Below are 12094 nucleotides of genomic sequence, written 5' to 3'. Positions count from 1 at the left end.
AAAGATTTTTAGTTTGAATCCATGACATTGATTGTGCTTTTGTTTGTTGCACTTTGGGAGCATTGTTAAGGAGTACTGGCCCTAAGTTAATGTGATGAGTATCTGAGCCTACTTTTTCTTCTGTTTGGTTCAGGGTCTCTGGTCTAATTCCTTGGTACTTTGTCCACTTTGAGTTTTGTGCAGGGTGAGAATAGTTTAATTGTATGTTTTCGCATATTGATTTACAGGCTGGCCAGCACCATTTGTTGAAGAGGATACCTTTTCTCCAATATATGTTTTTCGTGCTTTTGTCTACAATGAGATAACAGTATTTATGTGCATTTGGCTCTGTTTTCTCTATTCTGTACCATTGGTCTACTGTCTGTTTTGGTGCCCAATCCATTCAATTTTTATTACTCTTGGTATTTTAAATAAAATCACATTGAATCTGTAGAGCACATTTTGACAATATAAATTCTGCCTATCCAAGAACATGGTAGATCTTACCATCTTCAAAGGATTGCTTTAATTTCTTTCTTTAGTGTTCTGCAGTTCTCATTGTAGAGGTCTTTCTTCTCTTTTGTTAGATTGATTCCCATGTATTTTATTTTATTTGTTTGAGGCTGTTGTGAACAGGGTAGTTTTTCCAATTTCTCTTTCAGATATTCATCTCTTATGAATAGAAATGAATTAGATTTTTGATTGTTGATTTTATATTCTGCTACTTTTCTGCATTCATTTGTGAGTCCTAGAAGTTTTCTGAGGGAATTTTTTGGATCCTCTAGATGCAGAACTATGTCATTGGCAAATGATAATAGAGTTTTTTCTTCCTATTCATATCTCTTTAACTTCTTTCAGTAGAGTTACAAAGATGATGTTGAGTACAAGTGGTGAAAGAGGGCATCCCTCTCTTTTTCCAGTGTTTTGAGGGAATGCTTTCAATTTTTCTTCATTTAGAATGCTAAAGTATATATATTTCATATGTACACTTCATCTTCTGTCATATATAATGCCTCTAGGATATAGATAATATGATATTCCCTATTCTATACATAAGTCGACCAGTTTACTATCATAGACTCTTCACATTAACACTTGTACTAAATGGAAGATCATACCTGTAAATTCAAACAATGTTTCCTTAGAATGCACATTTATCAACACTTGCATAGTTAGTATATAAAGATACTTGCTATGGTAATAAGGCTGAATGAAGACAGCTCTGAAATTACATATCTATGTTTTGTCTACTTCATTGAGACTCATTGGTTGGGAAGTGTATTAGTTAGGGATCTCTACAGAAAGAGAATCAACAGAAAGTACGAGTGTAAAAAGGGATTGGCTTACATGCTGAATAGTCCACAATGGCTGTCTGCAGGTTGGAGAGCTGGAAGAACCTATAGCTGTGCAGTCCATGTAGTGGAAGTCCCAGAACATGAGGAAGAAACAGTGCTACCCTAGCCTGAGACCAAGGCTTCTAGAAACTACCTGGAGAATCACTGGAAGAGTCCACTTTGGAAGAGTGAATAATCAAGTGTCCAATATGCTCAGATAACTGAAGCAGCAATCCACAACTCATTTAAGAAGAGTCATACTTGCATCTGCATCTACTTCCTTTTACTTGCAACTTTTATTTCATTGAAACTGCCATCCTATTGTGTGGTTCTGCCCATGCTACAAGAGCATCTCCACTTCAGTTAACTATCCCACATTCCAATCATTCTTAAAAATGCCCTCATGGACACACCCAAATCCTCTTAATCATCTGCATCTTTTAATCTAATCAAGTTGACAATTCAAATTAACCATTACAGGAAGGCTGGAATTATCTACGGTTATGCAATCCTCCCATTTGAATTTACCAAAAACTGTAGAGCATTGAATATGTATCTGACCCTTCACAAGATGATAACAATGAAAATCAAATAAGATACAGCCTCTGAAAATATTTTCTATGACACATGGTAAATTTTTTGTACCAGGGAGTAAACCTAGTGATGCTTAACCTCTGAGTCACATTCCCAGCCCTTTTTATATTTTATTTTGAGACAGGGTTTCAGTAAGTTGCTTGGGTCCCTCAATAAGTTGTTAAGGCTGGATTTGAACTCATGATATTCCTGACTCACTCTCCATTTTCTTTTTAAGGTAGGAAACCCATTGCAATGTGGCAGACCAGGAATGAAGAAAAAAAATCCATTCATTATTGAGTAAAATGAGGCAATGCCTTCTGGAGGGTGTCAGGAAAGAATAAAGCAAGAGGGATCCACATGCATCCTCAATAGCTATGTGTATGCTGAGATTGATGAATCTGTCCAGATCTGTGAAAAAGAATTTTTCTTGCTCTTCTCCTCACTTACCATTTGATTCCTTGACCAATAAGATACCATTAAGATATGCATTTTTCTCTGACGTTGTCCTTTGGATCTCAGGCAAAACCATTCTTCTTCTCTTTCACATCTTCACATTTCTTCTACAGCACAGACTCAAGCCCGCAGATCTGACCGTTGGTCTCCTGTCTCCTTTTCACCTAGAGATGCTGCTCATCATGGAACTCATAGCTACAGATGTTCTTTTGTCTCAGGATTTGGGGCATGACATCAAATGTAAATCACAAATCTACTTGCACAGGTTGTTGAGGGGATTCTCCATTTGTGCCACCCGCCAGCAGACTGTACCCCTGATGATCAACCTCAGCCCCAGAAGCTCCTGCCAGGCACAGCTCAATCATAAGTCCACATCAGAGACCATGTCCCTTCTTTTCCTGTGGGTCTTCTACATGTCATTCAGTGCTCACTTCTCAGTCTCTGCTGTTATAAACTCCATGGTCAATATGCATGGTCTTATATTTATTACTGAATCCTACACAATTTTACCCATGTTATTTTCTTCAGCATTTATTTTCTACATTGGGACTATTCAGTGATGTGCCTTAATGGGCTCATGGACCTCTCCAATGGGTACACTGTGACTCTCTTGTGGACGTGTAAGAGGTATTCCCAGCACCTCCACAGTACCATCCTGTCTTTAAATGCATCCCCAGAACAAATAGCTACACAGTCCATTCTGTTGTTTATGGGTTTATGTTCATGTGCAGTTTGGACTGCATCATCTCCTCTTCAAGAATTATGCAAAACAATGATATAGTTCATCATTCTAACCCCATCATGGTGGTTAGCAGCTATACACAATTAGTTCTTTGTTGTTAATCACTACTGAGAAATGATTTATGAATTTTTGAAATTCTTTTAGCATATACTCCCTTATGAAAGAGTATGGTAAGTGTTTTATTATTAAAGATTGATGAGTTCTGTTAATGAGCCACTGAACAGTTTTGTAATCATTAAATACTCTGTGTATATTCTAGGTTAAATAAATACATGGTTTTATAATTTCTAGATAAATTGTTTTAGTTTGGTACATGTGGGTTGCAAATATGTAATAGATAATTGCATCATTTACCTCTGAGTTGACACAAAATTCTAAATTTCTGCTTGATATCAGGAAGGGATAATTGGGAGTTGGGTCTAAATTTCATGACTTAATTTAGCCCCTACTGATACATAGATAAAAATGTACAGCAATTTTATAACTCAATAGTCTCATTAGTCTTTTTTTAACCTAATATGTTAACATTTATCACTATAAATTAATATATGGTCCATTAACTGTACTTCTATGTGCTCAGCAGAAAAAAATGAATTCAGGGATTGAAACTAGTATTTGTAATCCTATCTTACAGTTGCTTCATTCATAGTAGCCCATGTTAAAAACAACACAATGTCCCAAGTAGATGAATCTATAATCATAGTCTGGCCTGGAATTATTTGGGTTTCAACAGGAAGGAAATTATGGCATATGGTTCACCACAGATGAAACTTCAAGAACCTTTGTCAACTTAAATGTATTACAAAAGAAAAATAATTTGTAATATTTCACATTTAGAAAGTAGAGTTAGATTCTTCTAATTTATAGGGTCAGAAAACAGAGTGGCAGGTTTTAGAGACTCAGAAAAAATGGCAATGGGAAATTCTGGCTTGACTGACACAGAGTTAGATTTTTAAAGAAAAAAGGTACTGGGGATTGCTGGTAATTCCAGGTCTACAATAATATGAACGCAGTTAATAACACTAAAAATTAAAAGGATTACTCTTACATCATATATACTTTCTGCAATAAACATAGAAATAATAAAATGACACTGGATGTACCTCAGTGGTAAAGCTTCCCAGTATTGAATCTTTTAAATATGAAAAAGAATTTAAGCATAAAACATAATCAAATGCATGGGAATGAAGATAACAAGGGAAGTGGAAGACATTAACACTGAAAACCTTCCAATGTCGAGAGAAGTTAAATCAGTTACAAATAGTTGGAAAGACATCCTATGCTTATGGATTGAGAGAAACAATATTGTTAAAATGTCCATACTATTCAAAGCAATCTACAGAAGGAGGCCATGAGGACTTCTATAGGACAAAGAAGAAGTCATCAAATTCCCTCGTTATTACATACTTGTAGTAATTAGAACATTGTGATTCTGCAATAAGAATAAACAAACAGACAAATGAAACAGGAAGGAAAACCCAGAAAGAAGTCCATATATATACAATCACTCTTTCACTATTTTAATTTATTTTACCCAGAAATACATCCATACATACACCATCACCCTTCATTATAGATGCCAAAAATCTGTAATGGGAAAGGTGATCGTCTTACACCTTTTATGATCTACTCAACAAATGGCGCTTGTGAAACTTCATATCCACATACAGAAGAAATTAGAACTTTATCTTACATCATACTAAACAAGAAATCAAAACAAACTAAAGATTGACATGTGGTACCTGAATCAACCTAAGGTGTTAGATGTACTAATTACTCTGGTTTTACAATTACACAATGTATAAATGTATGAAAATATCATATTGCATACTATAAATAGGTGCTATTATTATGGGTCAATCCAAAATATATTTTCAATTTTTATTCTAATTAGTTATGCATGACAGCAGCATGCACACATTTATGTATTTTGATAAATCATAAGAAATGGAGTATAATTTCTCATTTTCTCAGAAGTAATGTCTGTTTCACTCTACTATTGTTTCTACCCCCATATCCCTTCCCCTCTTACAGTCACCTCTACCTAATCTAAAGAAACTGGTTTTCCCTAGCACACCCCCTTATTGTGAATTACCATTCACATATTCAAGCAAACACTCAATCTTTGGTTTTTGGGTTTGACTCATTATGCTTAGCCTGATATTTTCCAATCCCATCTATTTGCCACAAAATGCCATAATTTCATTGTTCCTTAATGCCGAGTAATATTCCATCACACACACACACACATATACACACATTTTCTTTATTCATGTGTTGAATGACACCAAGTATAGCTATATAGTGCAGCTATTGTGAGTTGAGTTGCTATAAACATTGATGTGGTGCATCACTAAAAAATCTTAACACTAAAAAAAAAAAAAAAAAATCCAAATAATATAAGGGCTAAGGGACTGAAGACAATTCACAGAAAAAGAAATACAATTGATCAACATGAATAAGAAAAAATGTTCAACGTCTTAGGATGTAGAGAAATACAAATCAAAATTACTCTAAGATTTCATCTCACTTCAAACACAATGGCAATTATCAAGAATACACGCAACAATAAACATTGGTGGAAATGAGGGGTAAAAGCTCCACTCATACATCTGCTGGTAGGAATGCAAATTGGTGTAACCACTATGGAAAACAATTTGGAGATTCCTCAGAAAACTTGGAACGGAACCACCAATTGACTCAATTGTTCAACTCCTCAGTTTATATCAAAAGGACTTAAAATCAGAATACTACAATGATGCAATCACATCAATGATTATTTTTTTATCTTATATTGCATTTATTGATTTGATTTGTGATGCTGGGGCCGAACCTGAGGGCTATGCACATGCTACGCAATGCCTCTAACACTGACCTACATATCCCCCCCCCAAAATATTTTAAGTCTGAGGAAAAATTTTAAAAGAAACAAAATAGGTGTGGTGGTGTATACCTGTAGTCCCTGTGACTCAGAGGATGTGGCTGCTTCCTTCTGGGGATAACAGGGTCTGACATAATATCACCAAGGTCCCTGAAAATCTTGTTACATCTGAGATACCTCTGCTAGGTGTGCCAATAGCCACCATCTAGTTTGCAGAGGCAGGAGAGAACCTTGCAAGGGGTCAGTAGGTTGGAAAAGGGTATGAGGGCAACTTGAATCCAGCTCACCCAACCAACCTGCCCAGCACCCACTGGGCTTCCACAACATGGGAGCACTTGCTGGGACCTGACATGAACCTGCTCCACAACTTCTTCCCTTGTAGATCATCCACTGATTTCCTGGTCCCACTGGTTTGCCTATCAACAGGGCCTTCCAGCTCCTCAATCCCCAGGCTCCAAACCACCCCCTAGACACTAAATTGGCCCAGCACTTGCAGCTATGTGGCTGGTCCACTGCTCTCAACACCTGGTCTTGATCTGCCCAAGACAGAAAAATTTTCCTGGACAGGCACCCAGATCCCAGCAGTCAGGCCCCAGGATGTCTAGGGAGAGAATTTTCTGGTTAGTAAGTCAAAGGGTGGAGGCAGGAGAGATACAATTTAGAGACTGAATTAGAGACCAGGAACTGTGAAGCCCACAAGTGAGGTAAAGGGCTAAGACCAGGGTCCTGCATCACGTGAGTTGACCCCAAAGGAGAGTCCTTGGGTGAAGTCTTCCAGTGGGACAGGCAATTGCTCTACCCCACCTCCAGGTTTCCGACCTCCAAGTCTAGTCCTCCCACGTAGGAACTCTTACCATCCTGAGGGTGGAGTTACCAAACTCCAGAGAATCACACTACTCAGACGACAAGGAAACAGAGAAGATATTGATTTCCAATGGAAGTAACTGTTCAATCTTCCTTCAAGGCTCCTTTATTACCCCTAATCTATTCCTCATTGCCTGCTCTCACATCCCCAACATTTATGAAATCAAGTACTTTTCATGCATGGGACTGGGAGATTGGAATAGTGTATTATAATTTGGTTGTATATTCTTTCATTTTTTTCACATTTTTCTTTTTTTACTCACTCTACTTTCCACTTATTTATGTTTCCTTGGAGACTCTTTCTCTTTTCTCCTACTAACAACCAACTTCTTTTGATTCCTTCTTCACACTTTCTATGATCAAACACCACTATAATCTCACCTCCTACCTCACTAACATCACATCCTACACCCCTCACCTGATCTCTAGACACCATTAGAAATTGTAGACCTTATTGCAAACCTCATATTTCTGTTCTAGATGATAAATGAACACATCATGTCTGCTTATTGTGACAAAACTGTTAACATACAAAAGATCTTGAAAGTTTTATGATAAATGTAGAATTCTCACCAAATATCTATACCTGATTTTTGATTAAATAACAATGGATAAGTACAGATGCTCCTACATTCATTAAAATGTTACATTTGGACCCAAGGAAGGAGTGTTTGTTGAATGGAGAACAACAGACGCTTCATTAAGTTAAAAAAAACTGATCATAGTTAGTAATTTATTTTATATTATTAAATCTCATCTACAAATATATTTGAGTAAGACTTGAACCAAATTCTACATTTCAAATATTTGTTGTTATGAACTGAAGCATGCAATAGATTTTATTTCATATTTTCCAATTTTATTGCACAGCAAGGTTATGTTATCAAAAATTCAGTGGAGATAAATTTTCAAGACACTCAAAACCTTCCTCAAAACTGACTAGCAAAATTAAGGTGTTCTCTGAGACTTCATATATTCTTGATATCGATTCATGATAAAACATTTTATTGTGTAGTTATCTCACATTTATTATATTCATCATGACAATTGTCTCTAACATTACTCTCCTCCACACATTTCCTTCTTTCTTTAAGCATACATTTTCAATGCCACAGTTTCCATACCTTCACTTTATCACTTGATGGAATGAACATTTTATTCCCAGCTCTGATGACAATTCTTGGGTTTGATGAGAATACAAAACGGAAAGAAATCAAAGAAATAAATTATTTTACTTGCTGCACTCTTGTGAATATTCTTTGCAAAAAATGAAGTTATTATCAATGTGAGCACATCAAAAAGGGAACAGAAAAGCAAATATAGGATAGAAATTAATCCATAGATTAAAAAAACCCCAAAATCCTAATCAATAAATGGGCAAGAAATCTTAACATGTCCTTCTCAACATAAGAAATAGGAAGGATCATCAAGTATATAAAAATAAGGCCAATATCTCCAGCAATTAGAGAAATGCAAAACACAACTATACTGAGATTCCCCCACACTCCAGTCTGAATGGCAATTACCAAGAATACATGTAACAACAAATGTTGGCATGGATGAGGGGAAAAGGGGATGCACTTATATTGTGGAACTGAAAGTTGGAGCAAGCTGTACGGAGATTCCTCAAAACTTAGGAATGAGCACTGGAGGCAGAGGCAGGAGGTTTATGAGTTCAAAACCAATCTCAGCAACATACTGAGGCCCTTAGCAACTCAGTGATATCCTGCCCCTAAATTAAAAAGAAAATCATTAAAAGGGCTGGAGGTGTGACTCAGTGGTTAAGCACCTCCGGGTTCAATTCCGGAGGAAAATCAATCTAGGAATGGAACCACCATTTGATCCAGTTATGCCACTTCGACATATGCAAAGTATTTAAAATGAGCATGGTGCAATGACACAGTTGCTTTAATGTTTACAACAGCACAATTCACAATAGCTTAGGTATGGAACAAAGCTAGAAGCACATCAACCAATGAATGAATAAAGAAATCATGGTATAGGGAGGGTAGGAAAAGACAGTAGAGTAAATCTAACATAATTTTCATTTGTACACATATGAAAATCCCTAAGTGAATTCCACCAGCATGACCACCCACAAGAATTGGCCCTAATTACAATAAGATATATTCTATAGTTGTATAATTTTATCAAAATGGATTTGAATGTCATATATTACTAAGAACAAATAAAAACATAAAATAAACTTCATAAAAATGTACTGAAAAAATTGACTTGTGAGAACTTCCAAAACCGTCTTAGATTTTACAGAACCTCAGATGAGCACACTAGAGTGAGTCACATAGTAGAAAAAAGGAAAATGTGTTACTTTGATCAACACAGTCATTCCTAAACCACAGTAGGTCATTGTGTAATAAGAAAAAAAAAAAACTATCAACCCCTTTGTTCTCCCAAGAGCAAAAGGGAAGTGTGAAAAAAACAAACAGCTATGACTTTCCTAACAACTATGCAAACTAGTTTGTCTCCAGGGACCTGGAGATAATGGGTAGATTTTGAACAACAGTGCCAAAGACATTGATCATGGGTTTAGAAAAGTATTGCTTCTTAAGAAGAAATATGGGCATTTACAGTGGGAGAAATGCACACACACTTCTACAGAACATACAGCATAAAAACTGGCTTAAGGGGCAACAAAACCTATCACAAATGATGTCAGCATGACCAGAATGAAGGCAAACCATACAAATCACCAAAAAGGACTGACTTTTTAATGTTCATACTTTTTGTTATTTATTAACTGATTACACATAACTTTTATGTACATCATGTTTTATGGCACACAAATGACAAAATATAGCTAATTAATACATGCATTATTTTATGTAATTAGATTTATTTTTAGTAAACTTTACATACATTCTAGTAGCACTCATTAAAAACAATATACAAGTGAATGGGCCCTCCTCCCTCTGCAACCTGCAGACAGGTGCTATTGCTGTCACTGCTGCTTGTCTTGCAGATCCTTTCTGGCACATTACTGAATATTTTTGTTGAACCTGCTTAAGAATTCAGAAAAACTGCTGAGTGACCACTGGAGGAAAGGTCTCATCTTACAGCTGACCCATATTCCATCCACATTAGAACAAGGTCCTACGTTTTTGTAAATATTCTTCTCAAACTAATGTGCCCTTGCTACAAGCCTCTATTGATGGAGACTTTAACTACTCTAAGAGGCTTCAGGAAAGTGGCTTTGACTCAAATATCTGTGACAGCAGAGGCAGGACAGGCCTTCACCTTACAGCAGCCCAAGGGAATGTAGCCATCAGCCAGCTGTTGCACAAATTTGGTGCTGATCTACAGATTATCAAGGAAACACAGCTCTTCACCTCTGTGGCCATGTGGATTCCATTCAATTCTAAGCTTTCAATGGACTCAAAATTGATATGTACAATGATCAAGGTGCAACTCCTGTAGTTCTGGCACAGTTCAGGGGAGTGAATAACGATGTCATCTGATTGCTGGAATCTTTGGAAGAACAGGAGATAAAAGGATTTCACAGAGGAACCCACTCAAACTGGAGACCATGCAGATGGCTGAGAGTGAAAGCACCATGGAAAGCCATTCTCTCCTCAATCCCACCCTACAGCCAGCTGAAGGGGTCCTGTCCAGCTTTTGAATCACTTGGCAGGAATTTGTAGAGGATCTGGGCTTCTGGAGGGTCCTGCTCCTGATCTTTGCCATTGCTTTGCTGTCTCTTGGCATTGGCTAGTACGTGAGTGGAGTGCTGCCCTTCATGGAAAACCAGCCTGAACTGGTGCATTAAAGGAGCTCAAAGAGGTGAGGCCAGTGCCTCTTTCTTGACTCCCAATATTGATTCCCAGGTTCTCAGAACTTTTCTTAGTGCATGGCAGTGAGGGCTGAACATTTTTCTTTATGCACTTTTACTTATTTCATTCCTTTTAGAAGTATAATGTGTTCATTTGAACTTCATACTGTAGTCAACTATACTGCATCCTAATGCTACCTCTGACTCAACCTGATTTCTTAAGAAAATCTGCCCATAGCCTTGTGTAATAAAAACATGGAAATAACTAGAGAATAGAAGCTAAAAGAAGAGAGTAGAAGTTCTTAGAATGGAAACCTTACACTGATCTTGGACCAATTGAAGTATTCAAAAGGAAAAAGCCTTCCATTTATGAATGTTTTGGGTAGTGGGTTTAGTTTTATTTTTGCAAGAGCTCCTTTTTTCTTTTTATTTAATTTCTCTGGGGAAAGGACAAAACCTTTGAACTTAAGAGTCCATTTTTAAAATCCTGTATGGCACATTAATATTGCTAGAATCTGTTTGGTTTATTTCAACATCTTATAGTCTGATCACAAACCAAACAAAACTTTCAAAATGAGCTATATTTTCTTCAGAAATGATCGACTTAATCTTTGCTTTAGGGTGATTTTGATTTATTGCAAACTGCTTTGCTTGTTAGTGTCTGTGAAAAATCAGCTTCAGGAATACACTTTGCTCAGTTTCTACTTTCCCCTTGTGTACATTTTAGAGGTGTCCTTTCCTCTAAAATGCAGTCAGAAAACTCTTTTCCTGCTGATTAGATAGCAGGGAGAATAAATTCTAATATTTAATGTCACTAGAATTCTCTAGTGGTATTACAGTGGAAATGTCATTTCTATAAGCTAGCTGTGCATCACAATTGTATCATAATTATTTAATGTGCAGTCCTGTTTAGAGGCCTGTCAGACTTGTCATTATAGCCCCATCCACATCGGTGACTCTTGGATGGTAGGAGCAGGTGGAGTACTCAGTCAACAGACCTAAGCTGTATTGTACTGTCATAAGCTCTTTATGACTCATTATGATCACTGAAATCTGGTTCGCAAACTATATTGCGGTTTCAGCAGTGTGTCTGAAGACCTCTTTTGTTAATGTTTCTATATGTATAAATCATTTCTTCTGTTATTACAAAAGAATCTGAATGCTTAATAAGTGTTCATTGAGTGAAGTCTGAAAACTGTAGTGAAAGAATTAATGGTTTTATTTTCTAGGACAACAGGATCTAAGTTACTGCTAGTTGAATTGTTGCGAGAATTAGAAATCACCGTTAGAGTAAAATTGGTACTTGTGATTCCTTTTGCTCCTTGATATTTCCTCCTTCGTATATATATATGTGTGTGTGTATATATATACATCTGGTATTGAAACTTTTTCTTTTGGGTGGCTTTATTCTCCACTATAAAGCTGTTTTAAAATTTCTGCTTTACTGTTTTGTTTCAGGATCATCTTGTAAATTCTTC

At 36.6% G+C, this 12094-nt stretch overlaps 1 protein-coding gene across 17 annotated transcripts in view; it reads right to left on the bottom strand.

The window, feature by feature from the left end:
* Positions 1 to 12094, bottom strand: part of LOC306650342 (uncharacterized protein) — a 94648-nt gene that overhangs the window by 62546 nt on the left and 20008 nt on the right. For 2 of the 17 annotated variants that reach the window (XR_013760876.1, XR_013760885.1), the window contains one exon: positions 6060 to 6566. The exons of 11 other annotated variants lie outside the window; for them this stretch is intronic. The gene's annotated coding sequence lies outside the window, so the exon portion shown is untranslated. Of the gene's footprint in view, positions 1 to 1922; positions 2686 to 4287; positions 4517 to 6059; positions 6567 to 7953; positions 8127 to 12094 lie in introns of those variants that run through there. 4 more of the 17 variants (XR_013760882.1, XR_013760883.1, XR_013760884.1 and 1 more) reach the window with 4 other exon arrangements.

Source organism: Sciurus vulgaris, assembly GCF_902686455.1.
Source record: "Sciurus vulgaris genome assembly, chromosome: 19".
Taxonomy (NCBI): domain Eukaryota; kingdom Metazoa; phylum Chordata; class Mammalia; order Rodentia; family Sciuridae; genus Sciurus; species Sciurus vulgaris.
Note: the sequence above shows the minus strand (reverse complement) of the source record. Positions and strands in the feature narration are given on the sequence as shown.